The sequence below is a fragment of the Mus caroli genome, chromosome 5, assembly GCF_900094665.2.
Source record: "Mus caroli chromosome 5, CAROLI_EIJ_v1.1, whole genome shotgun sequence".
Lineage (NCBI taxonomy): Eukaryota > Metazoa > Chordata > Mammalia > Rodentia > Muridae > Mus > Mus caroli.
Genome location: NC_034574.1, coordinates 112,576,633 through 112,598,380, shown reverse-complemented (window position 1 = coordinate 112,598,380; position 21,748 = coordinate 112,576,633). Strand labels below are relative to the sequence as shown.

At 49.2% G+C, this 21,748-nt stretch overlaps 1 long non-coding RNA gene across 3 annotated transcripts in view; it reads left to right on the top strand.

Annotated features, from left to right (window-relative positions):
* The window catches only part of LOC110295429, a 59,282-nt gene that overhangs the window by 30,200 nt on the left and 7,334 nt on the right, over positions 1-21,748 (top strand). Inside the window, exon 1 of one of the 3 annotated variants that reach the window (XR_003836721.1) lies at positions 1,958-2,123. The exons of the other annotated variants lie outside the window; for them this stretch is intronic. This is a non-coding gene — a long non-coding RNA (uncharacterized LOC110295429). Of the gene's footprint in view, positions 1-1,957; positions 2,124-21,748 lie in introns of those variants that run through there. 3 annotated transcript variants of the gene reach the window in all.

The window sequence follows — 21,748 nt, the reverse complement described above, 5'->3', positions numbered from 1 at the left end:
CGGATCAATATCTCATTTCTCTGTCTCCACCCACACACTTTGACGTCCATCTTTTGATGACTGAACTGTTGGCTTCCAAAAAAAAAAAAAAAAACGATCCACGCTCCGGTGCCTTGTTCTCCCGGATGTTTCCGGTCAAGGTTGATCATGTGATCTGCTACGGCCAATTGAAGCTGGGCAGCAGAGTGGTTCCCAGCCCAGGTTATAAGAGACGAGGCGCACAACCATTTGTCCTCTTTGTGTTTCTACCACTATATATTTTTAAAATTACATTGATTTATTTTTTTTAATCTATTTATTTGTATGTGTGGATCTTGGGGCATCGATTCAGGTGGCTGGCATTGGCGGCAAGTCTCTTTACTCCACAGCTGTGACTTGGGCCTCAGGACACAGAATGGAGCCCAACCTGTACCTATTAGCTGAGAGAAGAGTCTTGCTGAGCTCAGCCCAGTCAGCAAACATAATAAGCAGTGGCTTCAGGTTGAGAGCGCTAAGTTTTCCTGGATGCTTGTTTCGTAGCAGTAGCTGACAAATGCGAGATGTACTTTCTTTCCTTTACCGGCTTTAGGGAGGAAGTCTGTCTGCCCCAGGGCTGAGGGTGGTGTCCAAAGGGTCTCCTCTCCTTGAGTGACTCTGGTTCCTCCATTGGATCTCAGCTCATAGCTCCTGACCTCAAGCAAGGTAAGAACCCTTCATCGCATACCTTCTCAAGCACGCCTTCCCTTTGGAGAGTTGACCAGAGATAGACCCTTGTCAGACTGTACCTGTGATTCCTCCCTGAGGTTCTATGAGGTCAAGACCTTTCTATTGGGTCCCAATTAATATTGGTCTTAGAGACAAATTCCTTGTTGTTATCTCAAGACAGAGTTCTCCATGTCGTCCTGCCTGTTCTGGAACTATGTAGCCCAGGTTGGCCTTGAACTTGAGACCCTCTCTGCCTCTGTCTCCCAAGTGCTGAGATTACAGGTGTGAGGTCACCACACCCAGCCCTTGTGTGGCTCTCCTTTGGATCCCCCATATTTATATAATACCTAGCCAAGCACATAGTAGTGTTCAAATACATGCCACTCAAATATACAATGAAGGCTAGGGATGCTCTTCAGTACGTAGGGAGGGTGCTTGCCTAGCAGGTATGAAACTCTGGTTTGATTCCCCAGCACCGCAGTGCATTAAAGGTGGCAGAGCCTGCCTGCTCTAACACAGAACCCAAGTTCAATTCCCAGCACCCACCTTAGTGTGGCCACAACTCCATTTCCAGGGGATCTGATGCCTCTGGCTTCTTGGGTGTCTTCATTCATGTATACAGACTCTTCCCTCCACCCCACCCCCCACTCATCCATATATTTAAAAAATAAAAAAACTTAAAGGACAGTACAGATGGCAAATTACCTGGTGGCTTGAACTAGGGACAGTGAAGTGCAGTACAGAGGTTCCCACCTGGTTGTGGGTTGGCAAACAGGGTTCATTTTGCTTGTTGCTTTGAGACAGGTTCTCACCATGTAGACCGGACTGGTCTTGAACGCGCAGAGATCCACCTATCTCTGCCTCCTAATACTGGTATTAGAGAGGTCTGTTAGCATCCTCCATACCCTGCCTTTTTTTTTTTTTTTTTTTTTTTTGAGAGTGGGTTTCATGTAGCCCAGGCTGCCCTTAAACTCCTGATCCTCCCTCCTCTACCTCTCAAGCCCTGGGACTTACAGGTATGAGTCACCACACCTGGCTCCCAAGAACCTTTCTCTATGTAGAACTCTTGATCCACAGTTGAAAGTCATTCCAGCCTTACCTCCACCACCAAGGACACAGGGCTGGGCTGGTCTTTATTTAACTGATCAGTAGACTAAAAACAGACAGGTTGAGTCATTTACCCCAGGTCACACAGATCAAAGAAGTCCCAGGGTCAGGACTCGCCAGCCTGGGATCTTTAGCAACTATTGGGAGACATTATCACCTGGGACCTGGGGATTCCAGGAGTCAAGATTCTGATCTGGAGCAATGTCAAGCTGAGGAGATACTTGCTTGTGGGAGCAGTGTGGCCAGCTGTAGAAGCCACAGACCTGCCGGAATTGTTCAGAATGAAAGGACCGACTTGGGTTCTCAAGGGTGATGAGTCACCCAATCCAGAGGTCAGTTTAAGCAAGTACCCCCAGGGCCTCTGTTCGGTTCTCAGAAGTCCAGATTGGCGGCTGGAGGGACTGGAGCGGAGAGATGCTAGGCGAGAGATAAGCACGGCTAAGAAAATGTCTCTCAAGCTCAGACCTCAGGGCGAGTGGGAAAACACCCAGCTCAGGGCTTCAGCGTTTAAGTAGGGAGAAGGAGATGTGAGATTAGAGAAAGTCGAAGAAAGGCTAATGGGAAGACAAGGGAGACTTTAAAAGGTAATAAATCAGGCTTGCCTGGCTGGTTCCTACCCAGGAACTCTGTAGTGGGTGGTTAACTCTTAGCAACTGGATGGGGTCTCATCAGCCTTCCAGCAGGGGCATTGGCCACTCTGTGAGGGAGATGTACCCGGGACAGGCTTGACTCTGGGCAGGGGTGGGGGACGTGGGGGGTGGGAAGGGCCCCTGGGGAGACTTTGGAATCCCAACAAGAGGGAGTTTGGGCTGTTGATGAAGCAGCTCACTCACCTCAGCCACTGGGGAACATTCTTCCCAAGAGTTAATCAGCCCACAGGGTGAAGAGACCACAGGACATTGTTTACCTACTTCTGACAACCCTTCCCAGAAGGCCAGAGCAGTGATTCTCTGTAATTATATCTCTAGTGAGGTTCGGCAGGTTCTCAGGGCGCAGCGGCGGATTAACCCGTTATTGCCCACAGTGCGCACTTGAAAGAAAGACCTGGAATGAGAGCAAGTCCCAGCTTCCATTTGCCAGTTGAGGGGTGGGGAGTGGTCGAGAAACTGGGGTATTTCTCTGGCTTCTCCAGCTAGCTTGGAGATGTGGATCAGAGAAGAGCTGAAGTGTTTTCCCTAAAAAGTATTAATGGTTGAAACAGAAAAGAAAACTATCAGACAGGACCTCTGGGCATGGGTTAAACTTTTTTACTATCCAAGTGTGCTGTGTGACATGAAGAAAGTTGCTCAACTCCTCTGAACTTCAGCTTGATGGACAGGCAAAGAACACTGAATACAATGGGATATATGAACTTCCCTGTGAGTTATAGAGAAATGTCAAGTTGGTTGGGGCAATGAGTAGACTCAGGCTAGGCTGTAGGTTGGACTGCCTATTGCCAGAGCTGTGGGAGATCTAGGTTAGACCCAGAAGTGCAGTGGAAGCTAAGCTGAGCTAAGAGTCCCACTTTCATGACTCCTACTGAGTTACCAGACCAGGCACAGGAAGTGAACTTGGTGGTCTCAAGAACAGTGGCAGGAATTCCCAGAATGCTTCTCTGCATGGAACTTCTGGTTCCATCTATCAAGTTCTGGAGTCTGTGTCCCTCCCCCTTGAATTTGTATGGATCCCAGGACCTGCTTGTACCAAAAAGACATAATGGAGGCGATACCTAAAGGGACCCTGCAGTTGGAGCTGTCACTTGGTGTGGAAAGAGCTTTCCTCCCTTGTGTGAAGCCCCGAGTTCAATCTCCAGCACTGCCTGTACCAGTAGCCCCAGCCCTGGAGAGGTGGAGGCAAGAGAGTTAGAAATTCAAGGTCATCCTCAGCTACTATATAGTGGATTCAAGGTGAGTCTGGGTTCCTTGAGACTCCGTTTCAATGAAAACTCAATGCAATGAGTCAGGATGTGGCTCAGTGGTAGAGTGCTTACCTAGCATGCAAGATGGGTCCATCTTCAGCATCTTTCCTTTGTAGCTGCAATTCTAACTTATTATGACATACACTGGAGACACGAAACAATCCCTTCCCATTATCCATTCATCATGGATGGACATAATATAAGGGTGCTTTTCAGGGAGGGGGGGCAAAACCACCACAAAGCTAGCAATGGTGGGGTCCCCTCACCTTTGGATGTCAGGGGCTTGAGAGTACGATGTTTGGATATCCATATGAGATGGGTCCACAGATGCTGGGCTGCCCGGTATGGAGTTCTGGTGGCTCACAGCCCCTCAAGGAAGAGGGCAAGGCATGGATGCTCAGCTCTGCCTCTGTTTAACCTACCCTCCTGCCTTCTCATCACTAGCAATACTTCAAATAAGCTGAGTCCAGCCAGAAGCTGGAACCCAGGGGCTTCAGTGGTATCCTTGGAGGCCGCCCCCCCAGGCCAAAGAACAGAGAGTGGAACTCAAGTCTGGGCTGGAAGCTAGGCTGTCCCATTGCCCTCTTAGAGGTTCCTGTTGGGGGTGGCGGGTCTTGACTGTGACCTTGGGGGCTGCTTTCATCAAAGAAAGAGAACTTGGGCCTGTTTCAGGAGGTACACAGGGAATTTCCGGGACAGAGGCACAGTTCACGAGCTTTGCGGCAGACACCCTCTACACTGTCAGCACCAAGATAGGCTCAAGTGTGTTACTATGGCACTTGGGGAAGAATTCGGAGTGTGTGTGCCCCCCACCTCCACCTTGCCCTTGACACTCTGCAGCCCTTCCTCCCTACCCCAGTCTTTATTTTTTAAAGGAAGTGTTTATTAGCTTAGTTCACTGAGTTTTGTTACTTCCCAGATGTAGGACCTTGGGGTGGGGTGGGCCAATGGAACTTCTTTGGGTTTTAGTTTGGCTGTCTATAAACTAGAAGAGTACAGTCCCGGTTTTTGCTTCTCTGTTGCTGGGATAAATCAGAGCAACATGGAGAGGAAAGGGTGTGTCTGGCTTATACATCCAGGTCACAGGCCCTTTCTGAAGAAGTGAGAGCAGGGACTCCAGCAGGAGCAGAAGCAGGAACCATGGAAGATGGCTGCTAACTGCTTTGCTCTGTCTTCCCTTTCTTACCACCACCAAGGAATGGCACCAACCACCACTGTGGGCTCAGCCCTCCTACATGAATCGTTCATCAAGGCAACGTCCCATGGACATGGCCATAGGCCTGTCTGATCTGGACAGTCCTTCATTTGAGATCCCTGGACCCGGATGACACTTAGCTGTGTCAAGTTGGCAATAAAAACAAAGCCAGTACAATTATAATGAGAATTGAGATTGTCCACACAGGTCTAGATGTGCAGTTTCACTGGTACAATACTTCCCTAGCACACATAAAGCCCCTGGTTCCATCCCCAGCACCACATAGATCAGGCTTGGTGACTTTTGTCTGCTATCCGAGCATTAAAGAGATAAAGGCAGGTGGATCAGAAGTTCAACGTCATTCTTGGCTATATAGGGAGTTTGCAGCTAGCCTGGGCTACCTGAGACCCTGTCTCAAAACAACAGCAGCAGCCATGTCTGTATTGTCTATATTACACCATGATTGATAGCTCTTTGTGTCTTCTCTATCTCCCTTTTCCTTGGTGTTGGAGTATAAACCTTGTCCATTTCAGAGAGGAGGTAGCAGGAGGGATGTCTGTCTTAGTTAGGTTTCTATTGCTGTGATTAAGCCTTAGTACAGAAGGACTTTATTTGTCTTGTGTGCCTGAGTCATAGTCCAGAGTGACATCAAAGCAGGAAGCTGGGAGGGAGGAACTGAAGCAGAGGCCTGGGAGGAAGGCTGACAACCTGCTTGCTCCCTGTGGCTTGGTTGGCTTGCATTTTTATACAACCCAGGATCACCTGCCTAGGGGTGGCACCGCCCACAGTGGGCTGGACCTGCCTTCAGTAACCAATCATTAGTTAAGAAAATTCCCCACAGGGGACCCAAACCAAACCAAACCAACCAACCAAACAAAAACTAAACAGTACACAGCCTTTACATAGAGATTTCTGTTCCAAAAGCCCAAATAAACTTTAACTTTGTTTGTTTGTTTGTTTGTTTATTGGTCAGTTATTCTGTGTCAGCAGCAGAAAAGCAATTAAGTCAAGAGCTCAGTGAGACTGCCTGAGTCTTGCTGGTGGTGGTGGGAAGGAGTGGGCTTTGTCTACTGGTCATCACGTGGCTCTTCCTCTGGACAATATGACCTGTTGTCTCTCTAGACCTCCCAATCTCTTCTTATGGGGCACCCATCAGTTCTTAGTAGGGCTTGCCTAAGTTTGCTTTAATCACAGCATCATCTTTTTTAATATAACCTCATTCTGGGGTACAAAAGGTTGGGGCTCTAAATTAGGAATTTTGAGACATTATCCATAATAAACATTTTTGGAACTTTTTTTAAAATATTTTTAAATATTTAAAAAATAATTTTAAATATAATTAAAATTATATGAGGAAGGGGGCTGGAGAGATGGCTCGGTGGCTAAAGGCCTTCCTGTGCGAGGCTGAGGGCCTGAGTCAGATCTCCAAGCACCCACATAAAAATCCACGAAGTCCTGGAAGATGGATGCCTGTAATCCCAGCACTTGCTAGGCAGAGACTGGATCCCTAGGGCAAGCTAGCTGTCGATTCCAAAGGCTCTGGCTTTAGAGACAGAGTCTGCCTCCATAAACAGAATGTCAGGCAATCCAGGAAGTCACTCAGCATCCACTTTGGCCTCCACATATAGGTGACTCACGCATGGCAGGCAACACACATGTATACATGCTGAGAAATACAACAGGAGGCCAACGATTATGAAGTTATTGGTAAATGATGCTGGAACATGCCTGTGATCCCAGTACTCAGAAGGTAAAGGCAGGTGGATATCTGAGGTCAAGACCAGCCTGGACTATAGACCTAGTTCCACAACAACCAGGGCTACATAGAGAAATCCTGTTTTGAAGTCTACACTTCCTACCCCAATGAAGAGAAGGCACAAGAAAATATTCACTGCCTCGGGGGAGCAGGAAGTGGTTGGCAGGGCTGTGGGTTTCTCACGGGCACAGTTGCTCTACTGTTAGGACAAAGAAAGGGGTGGCACCCGTGTCCCCTCATGGTGGCGGAGGATGCATTGGGAGGTCACATGACTTCTCTTGAGAGAAGTCAAAAAGTTGAGCTAGGCTCTGCACCGCTCCCTAGGGAGGCTAACCACTGCCTACCCCTCCTCCTGTAAGAGGGATAAGACCTGTCTGGACAGACACATCAGTACAAGGACACAGAGGACCCTGGGCCAGATAGGCTACTGGGCATGGTGGCTGGGTTCTCTCATTCTTGTGCCCACTCAAGGGATAAAATTCTGTATCTTAGGCCAAGAATCCTTGAAGTACTTGTGACCTGGGTATCTGTGGCCTCTTCTAAGGACCTGGAAGTGACAGCTGAGACCTGTCTAGTGATGTGACATCATAGGAATTTGAGGTTGGCTTGGTGATGGTAATGACTGGCTTACAGCCCGTCAGGGAGGAGGGATGAGATAGAGCCTGGAAAGGGGCTGGCCCATGGCTGGGCACTCTGAAAGCAGATGGCGGCATGGAGCTTGTGGCTGGATACTGCTTGCGTGCTTGAGGGTCGCTGATGGGATGCTGTAAAGTTGCAGATGGAAAGAGCAACCGCCCCTGTAGGAGGGTAGATCTTTGGATGCACAGCACCGGGTAGTCCTTATAGAAAACACGGAGATCATCACACCCGTGGGTCCAGATGAGGAGGCTGAGGTTCCGAGCTGACCTGGTTGAGGTCTCTTAGAATGAGCAGTGGAAAATGTTACAATGTCTTTCTCACGGTGCTACACCCTCGGTGTGTGGCATGTTGGGGACTGAACCCAGGGTTTCTCTGGAATGCACAAAGACCTTTGATCTCTCAGATTCATTGGGGTATCTCAGGGTGGCCTTGAACTCCTGATGCTTCTGGGGCAGAATTACTGCTTACGGAATTACTGGTTTGTACCATAAGGTCCAGCTATGATATTTTTAAAAAGTACTCTATTATACTTTTTAATGTGTATGGGCGATTTGCCTGTATGTAAGTCTGTTCACTGAGTATGTATCTGATGTCAGAATGTGCTAGACTAGAAAAGAGTTGGGTCTCCTGAAATTGGGAGTCACAGATGGTTTTGAGCCTCCATGTTGACTGTGTTTTTTTTTTTTTTTATTCTGGACTCTTAAGCAATCTTATGTGACCTATAAGATTTCCATGATCCAGCTTCTGTTTTGTATTCAGACTCTGGGTATGTGGACTCCATGTTCATTTTCTTGAGAATTTTAGGCGTTTATACACGGTATTCGTTAGCTACAGCTTCATAGCAAACAACTTTAAATTTAGAACTTAAAATAACGATTTTGAATTTTTGTCTTTTTGACTGGGCAAATGCTGGGAACCTCGGGCCCCATGTGTAGGAAGCAGATATTCCTTCTCTGAGTTTTACTCTAGCCCCGGGAATGTTGTCTTGACCAGGCCGCAGTTGCCTGAAGGCTTAACAGAGGCTGGAGGACTCAAATACAAGGCTAGACTCACATAGATGGTGTCTTAGTTAGGGTTTTACTGCTGTGAACAGACACCACGACCAAGGCAACTCTTATAAAGGACAACACTTAATTGGGGAGGTTCAGGCCATTATCATCCAGGCAGGCATGGTATAGGCAGAGCTGAGAGTTCTATATCTTGTTTCAAAGGCAAACAGGAGAAGATTGATCTCCAGGGAGCTAGGATGAGGGTCTTAAAGCCCAAGCCCACAGTGACACACCTACTCCAACAAGGTCACACCTCCTAATAGTGCCACTTCCTGGGCCAAGTATATTCAAACCACTACAGATGGCATGGTACCCTGTCCCTCACCCCCCAGGACGGAAAGCTTGTGTCATGGCAGTGTCTTAGCAGCTGAAGATCAACAAAGTACTGAGGGCAAAGTCGAGGTGTCTCAAGACCTGGTCTTGGAATTTGCACTCCCGATCTCTTTTAAAGTTCCCAGTTTAAACCAATCCTTTCTGATGAAACAGCTTCCTCTAAATACCTGGATTCAAGAATCATGGGACCATCCAGTGTGGTGCACACATTTAATCGCAGCACTCAGGAGGCAGGGGCAGGCAGATCTCTGTGAGTTTGAGCCCAGCCTGATCTATAGAGTAAGTTCTAGGACAGTAGGGTTACACAGAGAATCTATTGAGAAGAAAAAAAAAATCAGGTCCATTTCTGTCTGCCTAGAATCCACTCTCCTTTAACCATTATTCTCTCATATTTAATTTAATTAAGTTTTAAAAATAACATTTCTTTGTCCACAGGGTGGGGGGGGGGCATGGACCACCAAGCATACATGTGGAGGGTGACCTGGGGGACCGCTGGGTCCTGAGGATCTAACTGGGGCCACTGACTTGGCAGCATGTGTGCTCTTCAGCCCTACTTTAATTTAATGTTGTGTTTTGGTTTGTTTTGAAACACAAGGCCTTCTGTAGCCTAGGCTGCCCTTGAACTTCCTGTCTCTGCTTCCCAAGTGCTTGGGATTGTAGGCTTTGATCCTTCCTTTGACCTTCTTCTTCTGGAATTCCTTAGCTGCCCTCCTGTGCTAAGTACCAGGTAGTATTCTCATTGCTGGGGTACGACATCTTGTTGAACGCTCTCTACCTTTACAGTTCTCACCCGTGATAATCCCTTGCACTCTGAGACCCCCCTGCAGTAGGCTTCTGTCTACAGCCAGAGGTGCATTTATTTATTTATTTATTTATGTATTTATTTATGTATTTATTTATTTATTTATATTGAGGTGGGGTTTCCTGGTAGACCTCGCTGTCCTGGAACTTGCTCTGTAGACCAGGCTGTCCTAGAACTGAGAGATCTGCCTGACTCTACTTCCTGAGTGATTAACAGTGTGCACTGCTTCCTTGGCTGCTGCAGCCGCCACCACCACCACCAGAGGTGCTTTTAATTTGGAGCAATCCCCACCGCTCCACCCCCAAGCTCTAACTACTTCTGTATCTAACCTCTTCTGTGCTGCCCACCTCCCTTGCAGCAAGCAAGCCATAGAAACCTCACAGCAGCCCCTGACTTATACTCTTTCCCTCTGCCTCTGCTAAGTAGACAAGAGTGCAGATTCCCTTTGGCAGGCATACTCTCACCTCTGTCTCCTGCTCTGCCTAGCCTTCCCTCCTCCTGCATACCTTGCTTACACCCAAGGGAGGATGCTGGGAGGATGCTGGTCCTTGCCTCTTGAGATCCTGCCTCCCAAGCCTCTGCTGTGCAAGGCACTCTGTTTTTGTTTTTCAAGGCAGAGTTTCTCTGTTCAGCCCTGGCTATCCTGGAACTCACTCTGTAGACCAGGCTGGCCTTGAACTCAGAAATCCGCCTACCTCTGCCTCCCAAGTGCTGGGATTAAAGGAGTGCGCCACCACAGCCAGGATGTGCAGGGCACTCTGACCTGGAAGTTTTCTCTTTCCCATCTGGCTGGGCTCGCCTGGTCATCATTTTTTTTTTCCTTCTGTCTCAGCATTTATTGTCTTTCAATAGTGTGTCTAGGCTAAGCAAGGTGGTGCCTGCCTGCCATCCTGCCACTTGGGAGGCTGAGGCAGGAAGATTGCTAGTTCTAGACTAGCCTGGGCTACAGAGTGGTAACACTGACTACAGATAAACAAACTCAATCCTCCCCTCCTCTGCTACTACCAGTGGTCATCTTTCGTTTTCTTTTGAAACCATGTAGCCCAGGCTAGACTTATAGTCACTATGTAGCCAAAGATGACCTTAAACTCCCAATCCCCCTGCTTCTGACTCCCTAGTGCTGGGGCTGCAGGTCTGTATTGTGAGGCTTGTTTTATTTCATGCTAATTTTCAAACACAGAGCTTCGTGCTTGCCAGGCAACCACTGTATCTACCACCTGAGTTACACCCCATCCTCAAATGGAAGCTTTGAACTGGTTCATGGCAGTTTCTTTGCAGCCCTTCGTCCATCTGGTCACATGGTGCCAGGTACCTAGACCTAGAATAGGACGGAAGAGGTCTTTGCATCCTGAGATTAGAGACAGGGTCCACCCTCTGGATAGAGGAGGTGGCCAGGAGCCATGATGACATTGCTTCCATTGTATATGTGTTCCCCTTCCCCCCAATTCCCTTAATTAAAGCGCCTGGCCAATGGGGGATGCCCTTACAAGGCAGCGTCCACTGGGGGGGTTGGGGCGACCCCAGTGGGCCACACACAGACCCAGACAAACAGAGGGCTTTCTGAAATGGATGTTAATTGTCTCCAGGCCAAGGAGAGCCACAGAATGAGAGTTTTCCGGGCTGGCCCAGAGGACAGGGAGGTAGAGAGAGACCTCGCCTCTACCCCCTGGTCACTCTCATTTCCTCACTGGCTTTCCAGAAATCCAGGTCGTTTTCAAGCCGGGGGCTGCCTTCTATCGCTAGAGCATGGGGTCGCTTCCGGGGTCACCAGCCGGACAAGCAGGTCAATTTTAGCAGGAAACCCCACATTTAAGAGGGGCCAGTGGAGCCAGGGCTCGGAAATGTGGCCCCGACCTTTAAAAAAAAAAATCTGAGTCTTTCTACTTCAGTGTACACCTGGGGCGCTTGTGCGCGCGCGCACACACACACACACACACACACACACACACATGCTCCCTACAATAGGAACTTACTAAATTAACTACTTGAGCACACGTGTGTATCGGGTGTGGGGGAGGGGCCTTCAAATGAGTCCTTTGGAAATCTTTCCTGTTCATTGGGGGAGAGAGGCTCAAAGTTCTCAGTTCTCATTTCACAAATGAGAACACCAAGCCCGGGAGGGGCTGAGAGGCTTTTATTCGGGACCCCTTAGCTGTGTACCATATACTGAAGCTTAATTCTCCTCTGTTCCTTGTGCTGCACCCTCTCCTCATTTTAGCCTTGACCCTCTGACCTCTGAGCTGAGGAAAAAGGTTCTTAGGAAGCACCCAGAGACATTGGGAGAAGTTGATTGCAGACCCCCTCCCTTGTCTGGCTTGGCTGCTCTTGGGAGGAAGGGGGAGGGGAGGAGGAGGAGGAGGGAGGGGCCTCTCTCCATCCCATCTAGCCACCCACCCGAGGTGCCATTAAAGTTAATTGTTTTTACTGCCAGTTTTACATAGTCTTGTAAATCTTTTTACGATGTGGCCCTGGAACAACTGTGTGCAGAACTCAGAAGACTGAAGGTAGCTGGAATACAGGGCACTTGAAGGGGGGGGGGGGGCAGGGAGCGGTCGTGCTACACTGAAGGGTGTAAAAGGTAGGAAGCCAGAGAACTCTCTAGAAGCATCTCTCCCTTCTTTACAGAATAACAAGCCTAGGTCCTTCATCCGTATCCACATCACAGGTTTCTGTCAGGTGAGGCTACAACCACCCAGAAGCCCAGTATTTGGAGAGGCCCTCCTTCTTGACCCTCAGGGATCTGAGATGCCCAGAAACAGGCATCAAGTCTAGACTACAGCCTTTGGAAAGTTAGCATGGCTACAGTGACCTATGGGATCCCTTTCAGCTGGAGTGTGCAGGGCCACACTGGGTGTGGTGTCAAGGCAAGCGGGTACACAGGAAGGAATGTGCATTCTGCAGTGTGGGGACCCCTTCAGCTGCAAGTTACCTGCTGATACCCTGCCTGCTTACCTCTGTCTTCTGTCATAAAGCAGTGCCCATCTATTAATGCCCTGTTAATAGGAGGAGAGATAGAGGTCGCTGTACATTAGGCTTTTCTGGTCTCTTCTCTTCGCCCCTGTCACCCCTATCTGCACCCTCCATATCATCTGGTATAAAAGGAAAACCTTAGCTTCCAAGGCTATGCCTAGATGCTCAAGTACCCAGGGAAGCACTAGATATACAATATCTGCATCTACAGTGGCTTCTGTACTTTGTGGGGGTAGGAGTGGGGGAGGGAGGAGTTTCGAGGCAGGGTCTCCTCTGTATAGCCCTGACTGTCCTGGACCTCACTCTGTAGACCACGCTGGCTTTGAATCCATAGAGCTGCCTGCTTCTGCCCCGCAGAGGCAGGGATAAAAGGCTTCTTCCACCACTGCCTGGCTGAGACAGTCCTACCTGGTAGCTCAAGGTAGCTTCCGAGGTCTCCATCTTCCTGACCCAGCCTCCCTCGTGCAACCCCCCACGTCCAACTTTGTAATATTTATAATCAAGCCAAATATCTATCAGGTGCCAGGGGTGTGAGTGAGGTGCGCTCACCCTGTGGGTAGCTCACCCGCTTGGTAGGATGTTGTGGACTGTCATCTGAAAGGGAATCAGGAGCAAGCACCAAGAAATGAGTGAGCAGTCTCTCTCCAAATGTTTTCTGTAGGCAAGGTGAGCATGCCATCTACCTTCATTATTTGCTAGCATAGCAACAGAATCATCTCAAACACCAGCTAGTGAGTTTTCTCCGTGTGCTCACCTAGGTTCAGCGAGTGCTGTAGCGATTGTAGAGGCGCCCGAGGGAGACGGGCCAGCGGGCTGGCTAGAACGCCTTGCAACTATGTTAATGACTTTGGCCAAGTAACGTTTGAAGTTCAACTGAGCCAGAATGGACAGAGATGAGGTGAGGGAGCCAGAGAAGTTGAGTTCAACTCCTGGAGACTGCCGGGGAGGGTGGGATTGGGAGTGGGGGTGGGAAAACAACCCTCTCTCCAGCCGTGCATCCTGCATCAGAGAAAGATTACAGCTCAGCCAGAGTCCTGCAAACTCCTCCAAGGCCAGCTCCAACCCCAAACTTCCTCCCAGTCGCCGCGTCCCCATTTGAGGGGTGGTGACCGCGACTACTCAAGTAGGGTTAAAGGCTGCAGAGAGCACCTTGGAAGCTAAAGCACTATTTCACACCGGGCATCGCTCGGGTGGGTCAGTGGCTTACAGAAAATGTCCGAGTGAGGGAGACCAGCCGCTGCTGGCACAGGCCGGAGCCGGGGCTGCCGGGATCCGGGAGCTGGCACGGCCCTTGTGTTCCGAGAAGGCTGCGCTTGCGGTGGCACTGGGCGGTGCACGCGGGCCGGGAGGTTAATGACCAGGCTTTTCTGTAAGCTCCGGGAATTGAGAACATGTCTGTGAAGCTAATGAATTGTACCAGGAGGGTGAGAGTGAGTGCCCTGGGCCTGGGACCTGGGACCAGGGATTTCCCCCCAGAGAGACCGAGGGGCGCACTCGCTGGCCTGGTCCTTTCACCATACTGGAAGGAAGGAGAAGCCGTGGAAGAACTGGGGAGAGGCTCTGCAGAGGCTATCAGCGTCCCCCCCACCCCCCCGCCCTCTGGAAAGTCCAATCAGATTGTACCATGACGCTGAAATTAGTTTTCCAAGTGGTTTCTTACAATTTTGGGCTTGGGAGGTGGGGAGGAGGAGACAGGGTCTCTTTGTAATCCAGGCTAGCCTCAAACTCACTCTGTAGCCAAGAATGGCTTTGAGCTTCTGCTCTCAGCTCCCCTACTCCGCCACTTCGCAAGTGCTGGGATTACAGGCTTGCACCCGGTTTATGGGGTGCTGGGGATAGAACCCAGCATGCCAGCACTCTAACCATGACACCACAGTCCCTGTTCTTTGATACGACTCCTAGTGTTATTCAAAAAGGCCTAGACTGTGTGTCCCTGCATTCTTTGAATCCTGCCACATCAAAACGCAGTCTCCGCAGTCTCCGAGGGATGAATGATGTGGCCCTTTTAGCTTTTCCCCGGTCCCCTCCCCACAACCTCCATCCCATTGGGGGGTCATCCTCCTATAGGGATAAGATATCTGCTTTGGTCCAAGCTTCCTTTCCCAGCGTCTCCTACAGACCCTCCAGAGGCTGCATCTGAGGACCTGACTGGCTTTCCCACTCCTGCGCCCCTCCAGGCCCTGCAGCGTGGCCCCAAGCTTTTCCATCTCACTTCTGCAAGCTGTCTGTTCTTCCCATTCACCGTCCCCCTCGCCCTCCCCACTTTTTTTTTCTTTTCTTTTCTTTCTTTTTTTTTTACGAGCTTCATCGCTGATCTGAATGTTCCTCCCTCCGTGAAATTTCAATTTGAGCTCTCCCTGGAGCGGCCTTTCCCCTCTTGTGGCCTGCCAAGTCGTTTGAAGGCTGCGCAAACATTCTTCCAGCCTCTAGTCCCCCGGAGTCTCGGTCTACACACACACATGAGGGAGGGTAGAGGCGGCTCCCAGCCAGATCCAGGAACCGAAGGGGAGGAGGGAGAGAGGAACAGGAGAGAACCCCCCCCTTCCCAGACTCTTGGGTCTCTAGGATTGTGGGGTGGGGTGGGGGTGCCCATGTAGACCTGCAGGAACATTCCCCAGCCCACTTTAGAAGTCCTAGGCAGGAAGATGGTTGCCACTTAAGAAAGATGTAGTTGAGGATAGATAGTTCATGGCCATGCTCCATTCTCAGACATTCTTTGAAGCTAGGAGGTGGTCACTTCGTTTTACAGACGAGGGAAACTGAGGCTGAGCCATAGGGTATGTTTCTAAGCCATACAATTGGGATTAAATGATTTAGTGACCACTCTTCATAATCCCCCCACCCCCAAATAGTGGGTGATTCCAACTTACCCTTCCAGCACTCTGGAGACAGAGGCAGGAGGATGGCCACCCAGTCAAGACCAGCATGATTTGTGCAGTAAGTTCTAAGCCAGTCAGGGCTATGCTGCAAGGTCTTGCTCCAAACCAAAAGCAAGTCCCAAATATTATCATTACATTGTGTGACACAATGTAACAATATTCGATGCTAACTCCTCCTTATTAAATACTACGTTGCACTATGTGCTACACCAGCCATTTATCTTCTCTCAATGTTCCTACATATTAGTACCTTCTACCCAATAGATAAGAAAATGAGGCACAGAGAAGGTGAGTAGCCTACCTAAGGATGCACAGGTTGTAGGATTAGGATTCAGGTAGAGGTGCCTGTGACCCTCTACATCTATCCCTCTGATACCTCAATTCCCCCCTTGAACCCCTTGGGAGAAAGCCCATCCAGGCTCAGCAGCTAGGTTTGGAGCTTTATTCCCTAAGGTTACTTTGGGGACACATGAGAAAATGGGAGGGAACAGGGGGGGTTATATAAGGCGAGAGACTTCAAAGGAGGCCTCCACTGGGGTGCATAGCCTTGACTCTGGGCAGCTAGCCAGAGGAACTACTAAGCAAGCTGAGGGCTGTCCACCTCCATGGCTGACCCATCTCCCTACTCCAGTGACAGACCAGGAGGCGATGAACCACATCACCTGGGTGGGAGAGTTTGGGATTCTCTAGTGAGAGGAGGAAGGAGAGAGACATCCAGTAGTGGATAATAAATTACAGCAACCAGTGTTTATTGAGCACTTACTATTTGCTGAGCATGATGCTACGCTTGTTTCTTTTTTCTTTTTTTCTTTTTTTCTTTTTTTCTTTTTTTTCCGAGACAGGGTTTCTCTGTGTAGTCCTATCTGTCCTGAAACTCACTCTGTAGACCAGGCTGACCTCGAACTCAGAAATTCGCCTGTCTCTGCCTCCCAAGTACTATGCTCTTTTCTAAGGTTACCAATAAATACACAAAGAGTTTCCATTATCCCCTCGTTTGAAAAGGTTCAGAGAGGGTAGGTCATTCACTGACATTCGAACAGCCTCTAAGTGACTGGGGTTGGAGGGAGCTCACAGTAGTTAGTAAGTTTTCAGAAACTGGGTGAATTCTGATGGAAGTGGCTTGATGAGCTCCAGATGGGGAAACTGAGGCCTGGCAAGGTCTGTGTGTGTGTGTGTGTGTGTGTGTGTGTGTGTGTGTGTGTGTGTGTGTGNGNGAGAGAGAGAGAGAGAGAGAGAGAGAGAGAGAGAGAGAGAGTGAGAGTGTTGGGAGTTGGGGGTGGGGAATGAAAGTGGACCTCATGTGGTCTGAGGCCCACACTCTTCCACCATTTTCACACAAGCAGTACAGACATGACCTCAGGTTGATCAGGCGTTTCCTACTGTCCTCTACTTAAGGTGTGACTTTGTGCAAATTATTCTACCTCTTGGGGCCTTGAGTTTTCCTGTGGCAAATGATGGCTGTACATGGAGCTAAGTTAGTTATTTGCTGGGCTTCTTGATCATAATACTTGATGACACCCAAGAGGGCACAGCTAATCAATGGGCTAATCAGGCACAGCCAGTGCCCAATTCCAGAGGCTCTGGGGCATCGGGCTTCCCTGGTTCCTAGAGTGGGTGGCACAAAGCTAATTGAGTCTCTTCTTTGGCCAGCACCCACAGACTTTGGGTCCCAGGAGATTCAAGCCATATCAGAGAAGTGGGTTATAGCTCTGCCCCTAGGGTTTGTCTGTGGCCCTCTTTTCTGAAGACCCCAGGGTATGGATTGATGAAGCGGTGATCTGGGAAGATGGAGCTTCGCCTGGGGTCTCTAAGACCCTCAGGATCTTTGCAACGTGTCTGTGGGAAAACCTTTCAAAGCCTCCTGTGTACATGATGGTTTCAGATCCAGAGACAAGTACGCTGCATGCCTCTTTATGCCCCCACCCCCCGTATAATTAGTCCATTGTCACTGTTATTGTTTAGCCCCCCACCCCATCCCCGCTCTACTGTTCCCCACCATGAGCCATTAAAATCAGAGGTTCAGAAAGGCACAGTCACCTGGGCAAAGTGCAGAGTCCAGAGCAAGAGAGAGACTGATGGCTATCCGGATAGCAGAGGGGAGGAGGGGAACACACAGGAACTTTCTGATGGAAAAGAACATTGGGTCCTCTGCCTCTCTGGCCTGGATGTGGGATTAAAGTGGACATCCTTGTCAGGATCACAGATGCTGGACGCCAGAGTCCCAAGGAATCGGGTCATCTCTGCAGTGACTGCCACCATCTGTATGCAAAAAGTGGCTTTGGAAATGACAAATGCAGATGCCTCTCTGGGACTGATTTCTCCAGATAGTCCCCTTCCTTGTCACTGGGTTGGGGAGCTGACCTTTACACCATAGAAAAATTCAAGCTTTGAGCATGTGCTTCAGGAAATGGAAGGGGTAAAGGGTGTGAGGCTTCAAGGGCAGCTGGGACCAGCCTCTGTGTGTGGCGTGTGTGTGTGTGTTGTGATATGTGTGTAGTGTGATGTGTAAGATGTATGTGTGTGAGTTATGCATGTGATGTGTGTGTAGTGTGATGTGTAAAATATGTGTGTGTATGGTCTGTGTGTGTAGTGTGATGTGTGAGATGTGTGTGTGATGTGTGTGTGTGTGTGTGTTTGTGTGTGCGTACTTGGGCAGGGGATCCAGTGTGATGGCTCTGTGTATAGGCTGGGACGGCAGGCCAGGCATCCTACCAGAGGTAGGGCAGGTACCCTGTGGTCTGAGGAGGAAGGAGACAGTGTTGTGCTGACTCAGAGACCTAGAATCTCAGGAGAGGCTGTCCACAGCCCCTCCTGAGTCAAGCCACCCATGGTGTCTGGCCTCCAAGCTTGGCATCTCACTTCATGTGTGCTTTTGACTTTCTGTGCTGCCTGCAGACAGAGAGACATTCTGGAGTGGAAGGAATAGTGCCTGAGGGGTGGCCTAGCCTGATTCTCATTCTTATCCTCTGCCTCTACTCCCTGCACTCCCAGGAGAAAGTCAGTGTGCATATATCCATAGTGCAGCTGGAGAGGACCAGAGGCTGGGCTGGCTGCAGGGCAGGGGAAGGATGAAAAGACAGAAGGGAGCCTGTGTAGTGGAGTTGGAGAATGCAGGATATGAGCTGCAAACAAAGGGGCCTGGCCTTGGATCTGGAAGGGCTGCTGAGTGATGATCGCCAGGCCAGAAGGCTGGGGCCTGAGAGACAGACAGGAGTGTAACAGTGGCGCTTAGAGGAGAAGACTCAGTGACAACCCCCAACACACGCATGCGCGCACACACACATCTCACACATCACAACACACAAACACACACATATACATACAAACATACACATACACACACACAAACAAATACATACATATACACACTCACAAACACACACAAACATACACACACACAAACAAACACATACATATACACACTCACAAACACACACACATACAAATACATACACACACACACACACATAAACACACCCATATACACACCCATACACACACACACACACACACATACATACGCACACACATACATACACACACACACACATACACACAGCCCCTACATTGGAAACTCAGCCTCTAGATCACAGGTTCTCAACCTGTGGGTTGGATTTATTCAAACAACTTTTTCACAGAGGATGCATATCAGACATCCTGCACATCAGATATTATTTACAATCTGACTCATAACAGTATCAAAATTACACTTATGAAAGCAGCAGAAAAAATAATGTTATGGTTGGGGCCACTACCACACGAGGAACTGCATTAAAGGGTTGCAGCATTAGGAAGGTTGAGAACCAGTGCTGTAGATTATGAGGGAGAACGGCCTGCCTCAGGGAAGCTGAGTTGGGACAAATCTGGGATCACAATGAAGATAGCTATTGCCTCCCCATGCTTCCCTACTTAATTTCCAGATTGTGGTGACACCGTGGGTTCCATTCCCTGAGCCATGCAAATGTGGCAGGGTGACTCATGTTTATAATCCTAGCATGAGTCAAGACAGCCAGAAGTTCAAGGGCATCCTTGCATACGTAGTGTGTTCAAGGCCAGCCTGGAATCAAAATTACCTCTCACATCTGCTTCTTTGGGCATCAGTCATGGGAGCCTGTCTGTGTTTGATTTTCAATCCATGAGCACCATTCTCAATCCCAAGGTGCCCCCAATGAGGGGATGAGTAGAGCTTATTGGCTTCAGTCCTTTCTTCAGCCTTGAAGAGAGGGGGCAGCTTTCCTTGAGATGTGAGGTAATGAGCCATCCATAACTGTACTTCTGAATTTCCATCTCTGCTCCAAGGCTAGCTGGTCCTTGAGTTTCGTGTCAAGCAAGCCTTCTTGTGTTACTATGACAGCTACCTCATGGAGCACAGAGCATGCACAGGGATATATCTCACTAAACACTCTGTAGATGTTGGATCAGGAATGCTCAGAAGGGCTCTGCACCCTGGGAGTCATGATCCCAAGGCCCATTTTACAGATAGAGACACAGAGGTTGCTGGAGAGGTTTCATTTGCCCATGTTTATAGGACCAGAGTTCACAGCTAGGCAGGCTGACGCCTGTGGGGTTAAACTCTAACTCTGAAGGAACTGCCCAGAGCCAACCTGTCGACTAAGCTTCTCAGAAGGCTGAGCCGGGAGGATTGCAAGTTTGAGACCTACCTGGGCTACAGCAAAGTGAGTTCAAACCCAGGAGGGTCAACTTAGTGAGACTGTCTCAAAGTAAGAAAGTGTGAGCCTCGAGTGGTGGGTTATAAACGTAATCACTCGTTATAAACGTGAATGCCATTCTAATTGACTCAGAAGTGTGTCCGTTGAGAGGAGGGTTAAAATGCACGTTCCGAAACCAGCACACCAATTTGCTGCAAGCAAGACAACCATACTTAAAGGCAATGAAGTGGGGACAGGATGGTGTTCAAGGCCATCCTCACAGCTGGTGCTGGGTGAGACCTTGCTTCAAACAATCAAATGGATAAGAGGTAGTGGTAGAGCTTGTGTGTGTGTGGGGGGGGGGGGCATGAACAAGCACACATGTTCACACATGTGTATTCACATCTTCACAGAGTCCTGGGTGGTGTTGATTCCTGAAGTTAACCAGGAAGGAACTACAAAGGTATTAAAAACAAAACCAGCACAAGCCTTAGCCAGGAGAAGAGGGAACTTTCCAGAAGAGAAGCTGCTTCTGCTAACTGCAAAGGGGGCCTGGGCCAAGCCCACCAGCTCATTTTGCTTCTCTTTCCTGCCATTGCCGGCTCCTCGCCCAGCCCGCCTGCCGTGTAACCCGATAGTTTATCTTACCCCGCCAAGCAGAAATAAAACTACCGAGTCAAACATTGCAAACAGATGCCACTGTGGCCAGAGCCCAGGGTACAGGGGCCAGATGCTCTTGAGAGCACCCAGGGAAGGTAGAGATGGCGAGCCTGGTTCCTCCAGATCCTGGGGGTCTGGAGAGTCAGCTGTTCCTGGGTTTGAAACTTTGGGATCACCAAGGGACTTCCAGAAAGAGAGGTGGGGAGGAAATAATAGAATGGTAGGGGCTTGCTCCCCCTGCACACATTCCAACTTTGAGGCTTGCCAGTGTTCAATGGTAACAGCCCTTCCTTCCACAGAGGGGAAATTTAGGAAGCTTCGAGTTTAGCCTACTTGAACTCCTCTTGAGGTCTCCTAAATGCCCCCAAAGAACACATGCTAAATCCCATAAGCTTCCTTTTCTTAAGCGGCTGCTTCTAAGCTCACAGGGGAGTTCTGGAGCTTGGAATGGTTTCCTACACATCTCTCCTTACCCCTTCCCCATAAATCCTCTAGATGGCTGCCAGCATACCCTTCTCTTCTTTTGGATTCATGTTATTTTAAATTGTGTGTGTGCATGCTTGTGTGTGTGTATGTGTGTGTACCTGAGCATAGGTGACCTAAGAAGAAAGAGGCACTAGATACTCTGGAGCTGAGTTTCAGGAAATTGTGAACCATCTGACCTGGGTACTGAGCACCAAACTGTGGTCCTTTGCAAAAGCATATAAGTGCTCATAACATTTTGACCCTGTCTTCTTCTTTACACAAAAGTAGAGAAGCTTGCTCTTCAGTGCTCCAGTGGCTTCATTGCTTAGGGTGGATTTAACTCTGGAGCTAAGTGCTAATGCCTTTGACATTGGAGTGTTCACTTGCCCAATGAAATGATGTTTAAAATCCATGTCTGAGAGCCCAGACCCTGAGCTGCTGAATATACCTCCTTCTGGCTCAGGTATCTGCAAGCAAGACATAGTTATTTGCCAGGCGATGGTAGCATATGCCTTTATGTCCAGCATTTGGGAGTCAGAGGCAGGTGGATCTCTGAGTTTGAGGCCAGCTTGGTATAGAGTGAATTCCAGGACAGCCAGAGCTACACAGAGAAACTCTGTCTTGAAGAGGGAGAAGGAGAGGGAGAAGGAGAGGGAGAGGGAG